This window comes from Vulpes vulpes, chromosome 3, assembly GCF_048418805.1.
Source record: "Vulpes vulpes isolate BD-2025 chromosome 3, VulVul3, whole genome shotgun sequence".
Taxonomy (NCBI): Eukaryota; Metazoa; Chordata; class Mammalia; order Carnivora; family Canidae; genus Vulpes; species Vulpes vulpes.
In genome coordinates, this window is record NC_132782.1 from 5,649,293 (window position 1) to 5,669,726 (window position 20,434).

Below are 20,434 nucleotides of genomic sequence, written 5' to 3' on the forward strand. Positions count from 1 at the left end.
TAGTATTCAAACTATTTACACATTAAAAGGGAAAAAGAGCACATAAATGCTGCCATTAAAGAACTGGGTTTCAGATGCTTCTTTACTTGTATCCATCTCTTATTTTGTATTTGTTCCCACCTTTTTTAGGTGAGATTTATTACAGGTTGTTCTGTTCTTTTCTGTTCCATTTTGCTGATGACTCAAATAAACCTGATAATTAGGCCTCTGTGTCATTCATGTTCAAGGGAAAAAAAAACTAATAGCTTTTTTTTGAGCCAAGACTATTACAAATAATTTGTCTTTGTCTATCGATGTTCCTTGACTTACAGGGGGCTACATCCCAATAAACCGGTTATAAATTGAAAATATCGTAAGTCAAAAATGCATTTAATACAACTAACCTACCAAACAGCATAACTTAGCCTAGCCTACCTTAAACATGCTCAGGACACTTCCATTAGCTTACAGTTGGGCAAAATCATCAAACACAAATCCATTTTTTAAAAAAGAGTGTGGAAAAGCTCACGTAATGTATTGAATATGGTACGGAACGTGAAACAGAATGGTTGTCTGGGTACAGAATGGTGGTAACTGTATTGGTTGTTTACCCCTGTGATCCTGAGTAGGACTGGGAGCTAGTTGTGGCTCACTACCATTGCCCAGTGCCATCAGACAGGATCACATCACATATTGCTCACCTGGGAAAAGATCAAAATATAAAGTACAGTCTCTATGGAATGTTTTCACTTTCCTACCATTGTAAGGTTGAAAAGTCCTAAATAAACCATCTGTCAGGGACCATTTGTATGGATTTTCCTTTCAATCCTTTTACTTTATTTTCATTTTCAATCCATCTATTATCCTGTTCTCTTTCTTTTGGTTCTTCTTATACACTTGATCCCACCTGGTTTTTGTGTTTCGTGTTTTTTGTTTTTATGGTAAGGGGAGCCTGGATGGCTCAGTGGGCTGGGCCTCTGACTCTTGCTTTTGGTCAGATCTCAGAGTCATGGAATTGGGCCCCTTGGCAGGGGGCTTTGCGCTCCTCACTCAGTTCGGAGTCGGCTTGCCCCTCTCCCTCTGCTCCTCTCTTGTCCTCTCTCTTTCTAAAATAAATAAATAAAAAGTTCAGGCCACCTGGGTGGCCCAGTGGTTGAGTGTCTGCCTTTGGCTCAGGTCATGATCCCGGGTCCTGGGATTGAATCCCACATCAGGCTCCCCACAGGGAGCCTGCTTCCCCTCTGCCTATGTCTCTGCCTCTCTGTTTGTCTCTCATGAATAAATAAATAAAACCTTTAAAAAAATCTTCAAGAAAATTGGGGTAAAACACACATGCTTATTTTTTTGCTTATTTTTTATTTATTTATGATTTTATTTATTTATTCATAAAAGACACTGAGAGAGAAGCAGAGGGAGAAGCAGGCCCCATGCAGGGAGCCCAATGAAAGACTCGATCCCGAGACTCCAGGATCACACCCTGAGCCAAAGGCAGACGCTCAACCACTGAGCCACCCAGGCATCCCTGGTTAAGTCCTTTTAAGCTGAGCTTTTCCTGATTCTGGCCTTAACTGGTATATCAAAAAAATAATTATTTTTATGAAACATGTAAATTTGAATCTTTTATCCACAGACATAACACCTGTTACCATCTATTATCTGCTGTGCGCCATTACATTGAAAAGTAGTTACTACTATTCAGCCATAAAAAAGAGTGAAATCTTGCCATTTGCATGGATAGAGCTATAGAGTATATGCTAAGTGAAAAAAATCAGAGAAAGACAAACGCCATATGATTTCATTCATATGTGGAATTTAAGAAATAAAACAAATGGGGGCACCCAGGTGGCTCAGTCAGTTAAGTGTCTGCTTCCTGAGCAGGTCATGAGCCCGGGGTCCCTGCATCAAATTCCCTTCTCAGTGGGGTGTCTGCTTCTCCCTTCAGCACTTGTGCTCTCTGGCTCTCAATCTCTCTCTTCCTGTCAAATAAATAAATGAAAATCTTTTAAAAATCAAAACAAAACAAATGAGCAAAGAGGGGAAGAAAAGAGAGAGAATCATAAACCAAGAAACAAGCTCTTAACCATAGAGAACACACTGATGGTTCCCAGAGGGAAGGTGGGGGTGGGGGGTGATTATAGGTGATGGGGAGTAAGGAGGGCACTTGTGATGAGCACTGGGTGTTGCGTGGAAGTGTGAATCACTATACTGTATACCTGAAACTAATATTATTCTGTATGTTAACTAATTGGAATTAAAATAACAACAACAAAAGCAGTTACAGTAATAGTCATTAAAAGTATAATTCAAAGTCGGCTGCAGAGAGGGGCAGAAGGCATAGAGGGACACACAGAAGCAATGCATTACCACAACTTTATTTTATTTTTTAAGATTTACTAATTTAAGAGAGAGAAAGCGCACATGCGCCAGTGGGAAGAGGAGGAGAGGGAGAGAGAATCCACACGTGACTCCCCACTGAGAGTGGAGCTTGACACAGGGCTCGATCCCAGGACACTGAGATCATGACCTGAGCCAAAATCAAGAGTTGGAGGCTTGACCGACTGAGCCACCCAGGCACCCTACCTTTAACCTTAATAATCGACACTCTCTCATTCTTAAAATGTTTTTTGAGGGATGCCTGGCTGGATCTGGATCTTGAGATCATGAGTTCAAGCCCCACACTGTGGTTAGAGATTATATTAAAAGATACATTTTTTTTTTAAATTTTTATTTATTTATGATAGTCACAGAGAGAGAGAGAGGCAGAGACACAGGCGGAGGGAGAAGCAGGCTCCATGCACCGGGAGCCTGATGTGGGATTCGATCCCGGGTCTCCAGGATCGCGCCCTGGGCCAAAGGCAGGCGCCAAACCGCTGCGCCACCCAGGGATCCCAAGATACATTTTTTTTAAAGATTAAAAAAAGTTATTTGAGAGAGAGTGAGAGCAGAGAAAGAACAGCGGAGAGAGAGAACACGAGTGGGAGGGGGCGGGGGGAGGGAGAAGGAGACTCCTAACTGAGCAGGGAGCCTGACACAGGGCTCAATCCAAGGACCCTGGGATCATGACCTGAGCTGAAGGCAGATGCTTAACTGGCTGAGCCACCAGGTATCCCTAAAATACAATTTTAAAAATGTTCCTTGGTGCATTCATTGCAGGAAGCTTCTTGGAACGGGGCAGAGGCGGGGGGATCCCTCATACACATTGCTTCATACCTTTTGTTATCTTACAGTTTCCTCTGACATCCTCTCCTTGTCACACTCAGAGCAGTCTGGCCTGTGTCTGTGATATCTTGCTACTTAACTCATACATGGGACCAAAGGTCTCACTTCCTGACCCAATAAATGTTTTCCCAGTAAAGATCTTCTAAAGGGGAATTCTGATGCCAGTTATTAAGATAACATTTCCACCTTGGGTTGCAATGAGGTTAAATCACTTTTCCAACGGCTCAGAGCTAAAAGGGGCAGAACTGGGCTGTGAATGCAGGTCTGCCTGTCTCTAAAGTCTAAGGCCTTTTCATTATGCCATGACAACTCTTACAGAGAACATTAAGGGTTGGGTGACTTCTGAGTCCAGGTTGGAAAAGGCCATGCAGTTTCTGCTCTTGGTCTTGGGAACTTACTCTGTAAGCCTTCAGCTGCCATGAAAGAGGTCTGATTCTGCTGGGGCCACCACACAGAGAAACCCTACAGCCAGGCAGAGATGCCTAAGAGGCCCTAGCTCTTCTGGGTCTTTCCAGGCCGGGTGCTAGACTCCACTGAGCTTTATTCTGACTGCAACACATGGTGCATCCTGAGTGAGAACTGCCTGGCTGAGCCCAGTCAGATGGTGAATCATTATTATATAAAGATACTGAGTTTGGGGTGATTCTTCACACAGTAACAGATGACTTGGAAAAATGCAGAATTTATATTCACTCAAGCACGCAACATATTCCTTGTCCTCATGGAGCTCACACTCTAGCAGAAAAAGCTGTCAGCTTTTAAGCCACTCTGTCATTTGGTTATGGGCATTATTGATTGTGCAGATTGCTCTGTCAGGGGACTCTGGAAGTTAGGTTTCAATCAACATCTGGAGCCAGTCTTTGTTTTTTGATACATTTGTCATTCTAAGTGATGATACACAGGATCCTTTTTTTTTTAATGGCTATTTTAATGGCTATTTAATGGCTGTTATTTTGGTTTTCAACTTCTTGAGCATTTTTTACCATCTGATTTTTTAAAAATTCAGCCTTTTGTTTTGAGATCATTGTTAATAGCATAGGCAGCTATAAGACATAATAGAAAGCTCTCCTGTACCCTTACCTAGTTTATCCCAGACAGTAGTATCTTGCAAAGCTATAAAGTACTGCCACAGAGATATTGATGTTGACATAGTCACAGAAACAGAAAATGCCCATCACTACAAGGATCTCTTCTGATGTCCTTTCACAGATAGCTCCCTCCCCTTCACACAATCCCTGACTCCTGGCAACCACTAACCTGTCCTCCATTTCTATAATTTTGTCATTTCAAGAATGTTATGTAAATGGACCTTTCATTATGTAACCTTTTAGAATTGGCTTCTCTCATTCAGTATGATCCCCTGGAAATTCATCCAGGTTGTGAGCATCAATGTTCATTCTGTTTTTATTGCTGACTAGTAGTCCATGGATGTTCCATGGTCTACAGACAGTTTGTCTGACCGTCCGTCTGTGGAAGGAACCTCTGGGTTATTTCCACTTTTGGCTCTTACAAAGAAAGCTGCTATGAACACTTGGGTATAGGTTTTGATGTAAACACAAGTCTTCATTTATCTGGAATAAATCAGAGTGCGATTGTTGGGTCATATGGTGGTTGCATGTTTAGCTTTTTCTAAAGAAATTGCCCAACAGTTTTCGAGAGTGCCATTTTATTTTATATTTCCATCGGCAATGGATGAGTGATTCAGTTTCTCCACATGCCACCTGATTTTGAATGGTAAGTTAAATATAGCTTCCCAGATAAATATTAGGACATTTTTCTCCCCCCTTTGCAGGTACCAATTCTTTGTCAAGAAGCTTTAGGCCTCTAACATTCTGACTGGCTCTTAGGGGTAGGATGAGGGCATGAAGAATTAGAAAGAAGATGAAGACGGATGAGGACACCATCTAATTTTAACCCCAGTGACTGCTGTCTTATTTTGGGTTCCTGATGTCTTGTTTTAACCTGTTTCTATTGTAATTGTATCAGTAATCTCTTTCCCTTCAGGAGGTCTTTTCAAAGGCACTGAAAACCTTGAAGAGAGGCAATAGAGAAGCTGTAAAAGCAAAAAGAGGCTTAGGAAGAGCTTTGAATCCACTGAAAGGTAGCAGGGCTTTAGCTACAGCTCACTAGGTAGTCAAATCAATCTTTACTAAGTAGCTGGTTTTTAGAGCAAATGCTCTAGGTAAGAGGTGACTTCTCTAATGAAGCCCAGTGGTTTAATTTCTTGTGATAATTACATTGTGCCCTATTTTCTCTTAGGCAGACATGACTCTGGTTAAAGCTACTGAAACATTTAGACATGGCACACACAGAAGGTAGAGCAAAAGTTTATATTTAAACATTTCTGCCCCCAATTTAAAATGTTCAGATCCTTAATAGACTGTTTTAGATAGAGCTTCTAATTATTATATTAAAATCCCAAGACTAGTTTAAAAAATAGTTTCCTAAATACAGGAATCCTGTTTTATGTACATTGTGTCTTGGAAGGTACATCTGTCTATTTTGCATCCCCTCTTGGGGAAGAAACTTCTCTCAGTTCTAGGAAATTGATCATTATCATCATCAATATTCCTCATCTGTTTCTGGATTACATTGTCTGATCATCAAAGGGACAAGGCCTAACTGATTTTTAAACAAAACCAACATTTCCATTTTGGCTAGGCTCTCCATATTTATGCTCCCCACTCCCACCCCCTGGCTTAAAGCAAATCTTTTGCTAGATGCTATTTCCTGATTTATACTTCCTCAAATAAATATGCAACTGCAAAGGAGGTTTGACTAGTGCTTGGTCTTACAGAAAATATTTATATGGGTTCAAGCCCATAATCTCATTAGTGTTGATCAGTACTATTTCACAGAATTGAAAGGATGGTTAGTGATTAATAATGTAAATAAGATTGTAGCGACACTTGCAAAGAATCCGAGCAAGAATCTTTTAAAGGAAACGGTTCCTTTAAATCAATACATTGTGTAATTAAGTATTGCCATATGTTCATTTGCATAACGTGAGGTACACTTATATTGTATATATACTGCAATTTTTCCTCTTTAACACAGGAGAAAAATGTAACTCTGTAAATGGCTCCTGACTGCTTCTGTTTGAGAGAAGAACTGACAATTTACCCCCAGATGAGTCTCTGAGAGCTTAATTGGAGTTATTATCTACTACTAAATCATCTTTAAGGCAAGTTTGCTTTCACATTTGTCAAATGTAGGCATTCTGGACTCCTCTGATCAGGACTTTAGGTCATTATTCCAACTAAAGAGGCCCCAGGTAATGGGGAGGGAAAAGCATAGTTTACTGTCAACTAAATGAAAGTTTGCCTTTGTAGAGCACTTTCTAATTTATGCAGTGCTGCTAACTGTATTTCGTTTAATCTTCCGAACAAACCCGTGAAGCAGTGAGTGATTCTGTGCTCTCCTCCTTGTTTCATAGATAGAGGCCAGAGACTTGAAAAGACTAAACAAATTGCCAGGAATCACAAACAGTAAGTGCCACAGTCAGAACTGGGATCTAGATTTTATGACTCAAGTGTCCGGGCCTATCATACAGCTTGCTGAGAAGAGGGAAAGCACCACTCCCAAGGTGGAGAATATTAAAATGCATTTGTTATACTCAAAGTTAATAGCACATTTCTTTTTAAGCCATCTTAACCAGACTCAACAACATTTATTGGAGGGATTACTACCTGATTGCATTACCTCACCCTTCCTAAACATAGGAAATTTCTATTTTTCCCTATAGACCATTTCACCGTCAGAAGATTGAGCTAAATCTATGTTTAAAATGTTAATCGGATGGCATGCCGTCTTAAACAAAATTCTCCTGGGATTTTAGTTACTCCTATATTCTTATAAGGAAATGTGAACCCTTGAATCTATTTCCCTATTTTCTTCCCTCAGGGATTCCTTATTGGTTTAAATAATGCTAGCCCTATTGGATGAGTTTCTGCTGTAGTGGGGGGCCATGTGCTAGACCTGCAGAGGGGTTTATATGTCCCATTAGATGACTCTTAATTTGACTGCGTGGCTAACTGTATACAAATAAGGCTTTCCATATCCCAGGATGAATGTCTGCCGTTAGCCCACCCCTGCCCGTGATGCTGACACACATGTGAACATGACCATGAATTGTAACATACCCAAGGACTGTTGTAGGGTATGCAATTTCATTGCTTTTCCCAACGGATTTTTAACTACCACCTAATTTATTTTAGTATTCCCCATGTCTCTAAAGATGCCTTTCTTCCCTAAAACGTTAAAAAGGAAAGGAAGAATGAATGGACCAAAGGAGAATGAATTATGTAAACTTTAAAAGATGCTCCAAAATAGGCGAAAAGTGTTTGTGGGCTGAATCATTTTGAGTCTGGGTTTCCTACCTTGCCTTAATTTTTCTTCAGTTCCCTCTCAGTTTTTGTATTTAATTCCTACACTGTTTTAAACATTTCACTTCTCACTATGTATTCTATACTACACATACCATAATAAACACTGGCTCCGATCCTAACTTAGGCTCGATTTAAAATAGAAGTACTTAAGAATCTGAGCAAAGGGAAAAAAGCATACTAACACTCATGAGACACATTCTTTTCTCACTCCTTCCTCAGCCTATTGCCCTGGGCAGTAAATTATACAGTAAAATAACTAGTTTATTATTTGCTGTTTTCTTTCATTCTGCTGAGAAAAGCTACCATTGCTGGCAAACCAACAGGAAATCTTAAAATGAAATCCGATGTATTGCAGGTATGTTTGCCGAATGTGTTCAACATATAACATGAATGTGATTTATATTTGTCTTTCAATTATTTTTTTTTCAGCTGGAATCAACAGAAATGTACCGAGTTTTTAAAAAATTCAATGGGTTGATCAGAAATGCCATAAGAAAAGCAAGAAGTGATTCTTGCTCACCTCTCCCCCTGAAAATGAAAACAATCACCTAACAACTATTTAAAGATATGTTTTTTTCAAAGGGAAAAGCAGATATTTAAAAAGCATTGACATTTTTTATATGAAATTGTGCTCAGCTAATACTTTGTATTTTTAGATTCTTGGAAAATATTCGAATTTTTCTCTTACAGACTTAATCTTAATGGATACCCCCCCCCCTTTTTCCCCCCTCACCCATGAATTCTGATTACTGTGTGTTTTGGGCCTTGTCTTCTATAAAACGCACCATTTTCACTCACAGCTTAAGACAGCTTTGGTGTCCTTAGTATGACATACTGTATGTAATGTTAGCTGTTTAAAGCTGGAGATCAGACTGTGCATAATAACATATGTAGTTTGGATTATATAAACACTACAGGAAGAAGGGGGAGACAGGGCCCTTCTGTGTACAAATTTCAGATTGCTCGCTGTATGCCTGTTTAGAATGTTAAATACTCCTAACTAGGCAGTGATAAAGTTATTTCTTTAGTGACTGTGACTTCTGGAACTATAATGACAAAAATGTTTCAACCAAAAATAATTTAAAGATAATGTTGATAATTAACATATTTGCTTTATGTGATTTGCTACTTACTACTTTGGGAGTTTTTTTTTTTTTTAATCTTTATTTTTATTTTTTTTATGATAGTCGCACAGAGAGAGAGAGGCAGAGACATAGGCAGAGGGAGAAGCAGGCTCCATACACCGGGAGCCCGACGTGGGATTCAATCCCGGGTCTCCAGGATCGCGCCCTGGGCCAAAGGCAGGCACTAAACCGCTGCGCCACCCAGGGATCCCCGGGAGTTTTTTTAAATAAAGATTTTATTTACTTATTCATGAGAGACACGGGGTGGGCGGGGGGGGGGGGGGGTGCAGAGGGGAGAGGCAGAGACAGGGGCAGAGGGAGAAGCAGGCTCCATGCAGGGAGCCTGACGCAGGACTCGATCCTGGGTCTCCAGGATCAGGCCCTGGGCTGAAGGCAGCGCTAAGCCGCTGAGCTAGCCAGGCTGCCCTACTTTGGGAGCTTTGAGGATAGAAGGGGAAAATGAATTTTTGTCTTCAAAGCCCAGTTTAAGCAATTTCATAAAAAACTTGGACAATATAGCTTAAAGGAGCCAAAGACCAAAGAAGGTGATATAAATTATAAATGTCATCCACTATACATTTTGCCTATTATCAAGGAGTCTGAGGCAGGGAATTGTACCAGTGTTTCCCTAGGATTATTTATATCTTAATATTTCAGATTAGACTATTGTGGAATTTTTTTGTTTGTGTCATTCTTTTATTTTTAAGGTTGCTGTCTGCCTTTTCATCTGTTGTTGAAAGATTGGTAACTTATGCATTTCATTTCAAGAAAAATTAAAACATACCACCATATTTTTCAGCAATGAGACGTTTCAGAGTGAAGAAATAGGTCAATACTTTTCAGTTTAATAAGTTTATATTTTATTATAAATATTCATATTCTAGTTTGAGGAGGACTTCAAGGCGGCTGCTATGTTTACTGCTCAAATATCAGCACAATAATAATCAGGCCTTTGAAACTATGGGTGAAAATCCAGCGAATTTCAGTTGTCTTTAGTAGAAAGGATGTGTGGCGTGTTGCGTTCTGTCCCTTTTCCTAAAGAGCTCTAACTAGAGACACTCCTCTCCGGGGGTATCTTTATATTGGGAAGCTCTGCATGAGGTTGAAATTTTTATGGGGAACTTGTTTAAAACACAGTTAAAGGCGGGCTTGCTACAGCAAGGTTAGGGGTTGCCAATAAATCCATTTATAGCAACTTCTGTATTCCCAGCTCCAGACACAGCACTGGGGTGACCCGTACCGTTTCCGAAGCCCACACAAGGCAGCAGCAGTCAGTCCTGCCTGCTCTCTGGGTGACCGAGGCTGGTCCCGCAGCCTCCGCTGTGGAGGGGGCCCGAGCTCCGCCCCCGCCGGGCTTGAATGCACCGCCTGGGAGCCTGCGGGGTGCCGGTGAGCCCCGACCTGGCTTTTGCTCTGCTGGGAAATAACAAGACATTTTGGGAACTTGGGAATTTAGTTTACTGCTCCCGACCGAAGCAATAATAACATCTTTGTTTCTCCCCCTCGCCTGGCTCCCTCCTCCCGCCGACAGGAGCGCGCGGCGGGCCCCGCGGAGCAGCCGGACGGCCGGGCAGCCCCGAGCGCCAGGGGGCGCCCCCGCCCCGCCCGGCCCGGGCACCGGAGAGGCGCGGGGAGATGCCCCCTGCGCGGCGCGGCGCCCTGAGCTCGCCCGAGCCCCCGAGAGTGGGCGGCCGCGCGGGCGCGTGGAGCGGGCGAGGGCAAGCCCAGGGGCCGCACAGACTGCGCTGCGCGGCTCCTCCCGCCCGCCCTCCCCGGCCGTCTGCGGAGCGCGGCGGGGCGGCGGGGACGCGGACCGCTCGGCAGGTCGGCCCCGGGGGCGCGGGCGGGGCGGGGCGGGGCGGGGCGGGCGCGCGGGGAAGGTGCCTCGGGAACACGCGCGGGGCGGGGCCTGGCGCTGCCAATGAGGCCCGGGGGCGGGCCGCGCGGGCGGGGCGGGGCGCCGGGAGCGGGGAGGCGGCGGCGCACCGAGGCCGGGCGCTGGCGGGGAGCCGCGCCGCGGGGCTGGAAACTTTCCCGGTAGGTAACTCCCGCCGCCCTGGCGCCGCCGCCGGCTTCGCTGGGTCCGGGCGGGGCCCGCTGCAGCCGCGCCCCGGGGCGAGGGGTCCGCGCGGGAGGAGAGGGCGCTGCGGCCGGAGGCGAGGCAAGTGCGAAAGTTTCTGGAGCCCGCCCTGCGCCCTGCGCCCCCCGCCCTGCGCCCTCCGCCCTGCGCCCTCCGCCCTCCGCGCTCCGCGCCGCCGCTCCCGGGAGCTGTCGGGGCCCCGGGAGGCGGGCGGGGGCGCGTGGCCCGCGGGGTGGGGGCGCCGGGGCTTCCGAGGCACGGCGAGGAGCGGCCCCGCGATGTCGGGGAGGGGGCGCGGGAGCGGCGCGGCTCGTGGGAGGACCGTGGCTCCCGGGTCCCCGCACGGGCGCAGGGTCCCTCGGGGCGCGCGGGGGCGGGGGCGGGGGCGCGGGGCGCGCGGGCTGGGGCCCGCCGGGCGCGGCCGCCTCCCGGACGCCCGGCCGCGGAGGGAGCCCCCGGCATTGTGTGGCCCCGGGTCGCAGCCGCAGCCGCAACCGCCGCGAACTTCCTCGACTCCGCGCGGCTGCGGGAGGGCGCGCGGCGGGGGCGGCGGCGGCGGCGGCGGCGGGGGCGGCCCGGGTCGGCGCCGCGGGGCCTCGTGGCGCGTCGGAAGCGCTGCCCCGCGGGGCTCAGCCGGGGAGCGAGGGGGCCGCCCTCCTGCCCTTGACCCGGAGGAGCGCGGTCGGCGGGTCACCAGGTCAGGGCCCGCCCGACGCAGCCGCGGGCCTCGACCTCGGGCCTCGACCTCGGGCCTGGGGCTGCGGAGTGGGCACGAGCGAGGAGGCGGAGCGGCTGAGGGAAGGAGCAGCCCGGGAGCCGGGTTCAGAGAGTTGGTGGGATTTTTTTCTTTTCTTTTTTGAGAGTTGGCGTTCCCCCATGGTGGAAACGAGGGGAGTCCGCAGCCCTGCAGACCCCCGCCCCCGCCCCGGGTCCCGGTTATCCCCGCCAGGCTGGCACGGGGGGGGGGGGGGGGGAGCTCTCCGGCCGCTCCGAGGCGGTTCGGATCCGCTCCCGCCGGTTGTGGACGTTAACAGCTGCGTCTCGATTGCTGAAACGGGGCAATTTATGAGCGCCGGAGAGACGGCCGCGACGGCCGCCTGGATGCTTCACTCATCCAGTCTACTTAGAGATTCGCGAGGGACCTTCCCGAGAGGATGCCAGTTTCTGCGGTTTGTCAGCCACGGCGCATGGCGGGTGTCAGGACTCCCGGTGCACGGATCCTGGTGGAATTGAGATGAAAAGTGTGCAGGAGTGAAGGAAATGTGGTATCTGACATCCTTCAGGCTTCCTCCGGGCGCTGCTCCTCTCACCTGCCAAGTGAACTTGGTCCAGGCTTCCGGACTGTTGTGATCTGACAATAAGGGATGGGAAATAGTGTCATGCATTTCAGTGGAGGCAGGAAAGTCCAGAAATAAATGTAAGGTTACTTTTTCATGACCCTGTCTCTTTAGCTGTGATGCCACAAACTTTTAACTTTTGCTGGGACTTGGAAGCAGTGTTTTTCTGCTTTTCTGGTTTAACCACCAGAATGTCCAAATTATCATAATTTATGTCCATCGTGGAACTAAAGCATAACGGATTCATAGTCAGCCCTTTTCTGCTTCCCATAAGAGCCTGTAGAAAAAAGAACATTTTGTCTCTTTCACCACACACCATTTATTTGGTGCCATACTGAGTTTTTGATACTGGATGATTGAGGGCACAATTTTGAAGACAATGAAATTGTCTTGATTAAATTGTCCGTTTTTAGGCAACATTCCCCCTCAGAGTTGCTGATTAATTCTTTATCAAACCAGTATTCCTGGGCAGATATAACTATAATCCACGTTATAATGACGCCTGCCAGCACAGCTGAAGGTTAATGTTATGTCAATGTTTCCTTTAGACATTTCCAACCCAATCCTGAAGGTTTTGCCTAGGTTAGATTGAGGGTAGGCTGTGAACCTCACGGTCAGAGAAGTGGCTTTATTTTAATCTTTCTGATGAAAAGTTTAGTTTAGTTACAGGAGTAAAATTTACAAATTCAAAATGAAGCAGAGGATGTGTGTGTGTGTGTGTGTGTGTTTGTGGAGACGGATTTTAGTCTCTAGGGTAACTTTGTCTTTTATTTTTTATTTTATTTTATTATTTTAATATTTTATTTATTTATTCATGAGAGAGACAGAGAGAGAGAGGCAGAGACACAGGCAGAGGGAGAAGCAGGCTGCATGCAGGGAGCCTGATGCGGGACTGGATCCTGAGTCTCCAGGATCAGGCCCTGGGCCGAAGGCAGGCTCTAAACCGCTGGGCCACCCAGGGATCCCTGACTGTCTTTTAAACATGTATTTCAGTGGTGGAAAATTAGAACCTCCCCCCAACCAGTTTACAAAGTGTTTTGCATACAAGGCTCTAACACCTTTCTGATTTTTTCATCATCATCATCTCTAAAATGGGATTATCTTTCAACACTAAACTTCTCTAAGACTTGGAGAAATGTGCTTAAGCACAGGTTACAGAATGCCTACTATTAGCACAGTGCTTTGGGGTTTACAAAGGGCTTTACCTATGTATTTAATCCTTAATTCTCAGGTTAGTAAACTGAGGCTGAGCCAGTTAGATCAGTTTGCTGGGTTTCATCTATGAGTGGTGGAGTTGGACTTGTACCTGGATCTGCTCATTCTCCTTATCCCCTCTCCCTTTATTTATGGAGTCACCTGAGGATTGGCTAAGACTTGACAAACAGACTAATGCTAATATGTGGCAGTTTCTTATAGTATTTCATTTATGGGTTCTTCTGGTTTCAGAACCCCAGGGTTAACATCTATGCTTTGATGTCAGAGATTAAAAACAGATCAGTAACAATGGTAATAAAACTTTCTCCCCGAGAGAGCTTCAGAAATTCACATACCTCAAACTAATCATTTGTTTATTTTCAACTTCTTTTTTATTAAGTAGGCTTCAGGGTGTAGTGTGATTTATAATCCAGACTAGTAACCCAGACAGCATTCTTAAGGAAATCACTTCTCAGATCAATATGTCTTTTTTAAAAATAAGAAATGAAGATATCTTTTGCCTTTCATCGTGGTACCTCTCAGCGGAATTACAAAGCCTGGACAAACGTCCCTTTTTTTGGTGTCATCATTCTTGGGCTCTTTCTGCTGATGTTTGGAGAAGTCTAAATCTGCAGCACTTTCTGTGCTACATAAATTCTTCCCTCATGCTGTTGGTTTAACGGTAAAGAAGTAGTAGGCTGCAGGTGACCCATTTTCACTGTGACTCTAAATGTTTGTACTGTGTCCTGCTTGCCTATTTAAGAGCACTGAGCGCAACTTGACACTCATCTGGAAGCTGGTATGGATTTTCTTTAAAAGGTTCTAAAATAAAATTATGTGCTAAGCTATAGGCTCTTTTATATCTGAGCAGCCTGTCCATCTTTAGCTTTTTAAACTTATTCTCAGAAGACTGCCTCTTTAGAATATTAAGCAGTCGGGTTTAAACCTCAAAAGAGAGTATGTACCCATAAGTACCGATTGACTGACTGACATGAGAGCATGATGAAGCAGTATTTGCTTGTGAAGTTGGGAGACTGTCAACATACCAGAAGGGAACAAGAGCAGCAAAACAGAAGAAGAGCTTCTGTTTTTTTATGATCGGGAGACTGGATTTTATTTTATTTTATTTTTTTAAAGATTTTTAATTTATTTATTCATCAGAGAGAGAGAGAGAGGCAGAGAGAGAAGCAGGCTTCCTGCAGGGAGCCTGACATGGGTGGGACTTGATCCTGGGTCTCCAGGATCACGCCCTTGGCTGGAGGTGGTGCTAAACCTCTGAGCCACCCGGGCTGCCCGGGAGACTGGATTTGAAATGATAGAGGAAGACTTTTGATAAAGAAGGCTCTCAGGAAAAATTATCTTGTGGAGAGTGAGTGAAAGGACTTCTGGTTTGTTTGGCTGTGGTATTGATGGCACTTGCCCTTCAACAGTAGATATTGTCTTTAAGGGTTCTTGCAGGTATGTATGATCAAGAAGAATATTCTGGGAGGAAGAGTCCCATGGGCAAGAATGTCAAGGACAAGAAAATTAATGCAGAGGGATGGCACAGTCCCTGGATTTTAGCACAGGTTTTTGCCACTACCATGAAGGAATTTGTTAGTAAAAATCTTCCAGCCACTGTATGTAGATGTGAACCCAGTACATTCAGTCAGATAGCCCAGAGCCACAGTGACTCACCACCTTCCCTCCTCCACCCAGCACACCTAGGGTTACTTGCCTATCATGACAGTGGCTTATTACCTCTGTGAGTCCGGGTCGTGGGTGGGGCTGTCTCTAACACCTGGTTATGCTTTTTTTCATGCATATATACTCATGCAAAAACAGGATCCTTTATACATGTGCTTTTGAAGAAATGTGAGAAAGGTTTGACATATATTTGCACAGTTTAGAATATAGTATATACTTATATAATGTGCTTTTTCCCTCTCTTGTCATATCAGTATATTCTTCTTTGGTACTGTTTTAGTGACTCTTTGGTAAATCCATTACATACATTACCATAATTTATTTAACCAGTCTATTTGGACATTTAGGTGTGTTGAGAAAAAAGATCTCTTAGGCTATGAGAGCCCTTTGAATGAGGGCCCAGCACACTGCCCCACACAGGGGCACCTGGCTGCTGGTAGCTTCAAAACCTCACATCATCAAGAAACTGATTCTTTGCTCTTAGTTCCAATTTTGGAAAATCCTGGAGAGAACCCAGATTGGCCTAATGCCAACCAAAGGAGAGTTAAGGTTGGCAGTCTCCATTAGACCCACAAGATGGGACTGTGGGGAGACAAAGTGTCCCACAAAGAAGGGGGTTTTTGTTAATGGAAGAGGGAGGAAGCTGTCTAAACAAAAAGAGCTAGCTGTTTCATGCAGGATATGTTTCCAAAAGTGGTATTGCTGGTCATAACAACATACCAATGTACCAGAGGGTAAGAACATTTTTAATGCTTCTGTGATGTATACCCCACACTCTTGAGACTTTTCCACATTCTTTGGGGATTTGAATTGCTGCATATACAGGCACTCGTATAATGGGTATTGAATTACTGCAGAAAAGTCGGGAATTGGTCATTATTTTCATGTATCCCGTTATACTCCCCTCTCTTTGCCATACTTTATTCTAAATTACTTGGGGTCAGTAACATCAATTATTTATGTTTATTGAGTGCTTGCTTACCCTGAACTAGATGTTTAAATAAAACAACAACAAAAACCCCAACAACCATGGAAATGAAACAGTATAGTTTTTTCTTCACTGTTGTCCTGTGTACATGGAGTGTTATACCAGGGATACACAGCATTCCCTATCCTGGTCTCCTTTGCTTTTTGTGTTTTAAACCAACTACTGTGTTTAGTTGATTGCAATTCAGAAATTGGAGCTGGGCTCAGCTGGCTGGTTTTTCTGCTGGGATCTAGGCTTACTCGCACTCTTACTCACACTTGGTTACATGATTCTGTAGGAGGGCCAGTGCTGTAATAATTTCCACATGAGTTGGTATCATGATCTTGCTTTTGATTGGTTCTCCATTGGCCGTGCATTCAAGGTAAGTTGGGTGTGTTCTCTGCCCTAGGGAATGAATCTTGATCAAGTTCAGTCAACTTTAGTAATACCATACCTCTTGCTAGAGACTGGTTAATGAATATTTATGTGATACCTGTGGAGTACCGCTGTACTGGGAACTGAAAGTTGTCAGCAAAATAGAACAGGTTAATACTCAGAGAATCGCAGAGTACAAAGATGGATGTGCCATGAACATGGTGGCATTTTCCAGCTGCTCAATTAACTAGCCCTGAAACCACTGTGACTCAGAACTTCTTGTGTGACAAATTTTTTTTATTATTGTTTGAGGCAGTTATCTCCAAATGGAGTGCGCTAAACCATCTAGTCTGAAAAGGAAAGAAATATTAGAACCTTATCTAGAAAAAAAAAAGCTTTATTTTTATTTATTTTTTGCTTTCCTATTATTTAATAGATGGTTAACACTGGTTGGTATATCTGAAAAGTCTCCTGTTACTTAGGCTATATGAGAGATGATTTTATAACCTGGTGGAAGTGCCAGTGGTACTCTCATTCTTATTCTTGCCTTTGGTGAACTCTGTGTAGGAGGATTTATGAATTATATTATCTATTTTTGAGTAAACAGACTCCCACAAAATGGGCAAGTGGCTCTCTTGCAAAGAAAGTTTAAGGATAATGATATAAGTTTATAGGATAAGAAAGTGTCTTATAGAGATGAGGAAATGACTTTTATTTTTTTAGATTTTTTAAAAAGGTTTTAGAGAGACAGCATGAGCTGAGGGGAGGGGCAGAGTGGGGGAGGGAGAGAATCTCCAGCAGACTCCCCCACAAAGCATATCCTGGGGCTCCATCTCAGGACCCTGAGATCATGACCTGAGCTGAAACCAAGGGTTGGAAGCTTAACTGACTGAGTCACCCAGGTGCCCTGAGGAAATGACTTTTAACTCAGATTAGTAAATTGGCACAAAAATTGTGTATGGATTTGTATTAATAAAAATAAAGGTAAGAATAATGTTTGAATCATTCTCATCCATTGAAAAGCTTTTTTTTTTTTTTTTTAGGTCATTGAAAAGCTTTTAATGGATGTTTTATAATGTACATACATTAGTATACGCATGTAATTCATAACTCTAGTGTTTTAATTATATATAAATTATATGCAATTTGTAACATATTGGGGATACGTGTTTAATTTTTTTACTTTTAGGGCTCCATGACCAAAAAGTTTTGAGACCATATTTTCCTGTCACTTGGTAGTTATGTAGTTTTTGTTACTTGTAGCTGAAAGCACAACTGATTTGGGGACAGGTAAGAGCCATGGCTGTTCTTGTATTCATAGCCTTCAAGATTTTCCATGATCTGGTTCATGACTTTCTTTTCCAGACCCATGTCTTTGCAAATGCCACTCAGCTCATCCCCCTTCCATAACTGTCATGGACTTTGTATCAGTTTGCCTCAAGGGAGGCTGTTTTCCCCATCCCCCACTACATTTTCTTTTCTAAGATTTTATTTATCCATTCATGACAGACACAGAGAGAGAGAGAGAGAGAGAGAGAGAGAGAGAGAGGCAGAGACACAGGCAGAGGGAGAAGCAGGCTCCATGCAGGAAGCCCGATGTGGGACTGGGTCTCCAGGATCAGGCCCTGGCCTGAAGGCGGCGCTAAACTGCTGGGCCACCGGGGCTGTCCCTTTTTAAAGATTTTATTTATTTAGTTGAGAGAGAGCGCACACACATGAGTGGGGGACGGTGGGGGGAGGGGAGAGGCAGAGGGAGGAGCAGACTCCCCTCTGAGCAGGGAGGGGAAGAATCCCAAGATCATGACCCAAGTGGAAGGCAGAGGCTTAACTGACTGAGCCATGCAGGTGACCCCCCCCACTACATTTTCATTGTCCTTCAAGGCCTAGCTCAAATTTTGCTTTGTCATTAACATTTTTTTTCATCTTCCCCTTCTGCATTTACATGATTCCTTCTGTTTAATCCCCCAGCACATTACTTGTACAATTATAATGTTTTTCCTTTTTGCCTTTTATTAATAAGTTGTTGGCCTGCTTACTTTGCCTCCGGGTTATAGGCTTTTAAGTAGGCTCCATGCCCAGCATGGAGCTTGAACTCACTACCCTGAGATCAAGAGTTGCATTGCATACTCTACCAAATGAGCCAGCCAGGCACCCTGGGCTTGATGCCTGGGCTTCTTGATGGTTGGGGTCCTGTCTTGCCTTAGTCAGTTTTTTAAATTGCTTCTTTCCCTTTCCTGGAAGAAAAAGGAGGCAGGCAGAGAACCCACAGCTGTTAAATTCAGCTCTGTGCCAGTAGGGGTGGAGGGCAGTAGGAGGTTCTCTCTCCTCCAGCCCTCAATAACCTTAGGAGGTAGAGTGCTGCATGTTCATATAAGGAATCTGAGACCGAGGAATACACATGGCCAAGACAGGAGGATCCAGGATCCAAACCCAGGGCATTTTTATTCCAAAGTTTTTTGTCTGCCCTCACATGTGTTGCCCACAGTTAGACATTGTTCTCCTTCCATGTGGGTACAGTGTCATGGGTACAAACGGGAAGCTCTGAAGACTGATGCTGCAGAAACATCATCAGACAATCCTAGGCAGGTGCAGTCAGTTGAGAGGAGAGTCTCCTCCCCTGTGGAGTACAGACAAGGCCTGGAGGTTGGGTTGTATGAAGCTCTAAATGCCCGTGGACAGTTAGCTGTCTGCAAGTAGCTCCAAGCCCTTCATGGGGGAACTCCTGTGGTAAGGGTCTGGCCTGAGTGTCCCCACTGGGAGACAGGAGGTGATGGACTCTTCATGGCTCAGCTGAATCAAATTACATATGCCGTTATTCTCTCCATGGGAAGGATAATTGAGGGTTGACAAGTTGTTGGCTTTCAAGTTGAGTCATGTTAGATATATGCTATCATGATGGAAAACAGACATCTCTCTAGGGTTTTGAGGGTCAAATGACAGAATGTCTATGAAAGGGTTTTGAATGTTGTAAATTGCCTCCTAGATGCAAGGGAGACATCAAATTTTATTGTTTCCTTATAGCAGTGACTTCTAGCTCAGATTTCTTTGTTAGCCATTTATGTCTTTTAAGTGTATTCCCAAAGTTTTTAAGTACTGAGGCTTTTAAATGGAATAGGACACATTTTTCACTCAAATGAACTGCAGATATTAGTTGAAAGCTTGCTTTTATACTTTTAGCCATGGAGTAGATAGAATTTGTGATATGGTCAGTCTGTCTTGGAATCCAATTGTTCAAGTACCCAAAAGACCCATTTGTAAGAACAGGACCACTTCTGGTGCATAAAGATGAGGATTTGGAGGACTTGGAGGTAAATTGTTAGAAGTCCTTAAGTACTACCTTGAAAGACTGTCAGAGTTTTGATTTCAGGTTTTGTTTTGTGTTTTGTTACCATGAAGCCAGTAACTTACTTTGAGAAGTCATTGGAGAGCATTTGAGGAGCCTTTGAACTATCTCGGGGAAGTTTTGAAAGTGTAAATGTGTCGTGGTTTGACAACTTATGAATTTGAGATTTATTTCATTGCGGATTTCAAAGGAAGTAGATTTGAATAGCAAAATTTAACTCCATGGAGGGAACTTTTGCAGTGGCAATTTTGTTTTATACAAAGATTTGATTTAGAAATTAAAACATGTTAGAGTCAACATATACTTATGATAGATGCAAAGACAGAAAAAGTGACAGGCTTCTAAGTTGCAAATAGATGCAGTTGTGAATTTTTTATTATTCAGAGTTCTTGGAGCATACGTGTGACTTAAGAGAGCCTTACTTGAGAGTGATTTAGCTAGATAAAGCAGCAGTTCCCAAAGGGGGTTCCATGGAAACTGATTCTCATGAAATTAGTAGATGTTATGCAGTGAAAAAAGCTCTGTGTTCAAATAAGACCTGGGTTTACCAAAGCACAATAGGTAGTTTTCTTTTTAATTGTAGGACTTCTGAGTACCATTATTTCTAATCTTCATTGTGAATTCCCTTGGAGGGAAACAAAGTTTTAAGCATTTTCCAAATAAATTGAATTGTGGAAACTTTTTTTTTTTGCAAAGCATCTTTGCCCGGGAACAATGTTGGGTTGTTGTTTAATTTGCTGAC

The 20,434-nt window shown here is 44.1% G+C and overlaps 1 protein-coding gene across 7 annotated transcripts in view; it reads left to right on the plus strand.

Annotated features, from left to right (window-relative positions):
- Positions 1–10,672: 10,672 nt before the first annotated feature.
- TANC1 (tetratricopeptide repeat, ankyrin repeat and coiled-coil containing 1) overlaps positions 10,673–20,434 on the plus strand; it is a 226,500-nt gene continuing 216,738 nt past the window's right edge. For 6 of the 7 annotated variants that reach the window (XM_072751620.1, XM_072751622.1, XM_072751621.1 and 3 more), the window contains exon 1: positions 10,677–10,747. The gene's annotated coding sequence lies outside the window, so the exon portion shown is untranslated. Of the gene's footprint in view, positions 10,748–20,434 lie in introns of all 7 variants that reach the window. The other variant, XM_072751614.1, reaches the window with a different exon arrangement.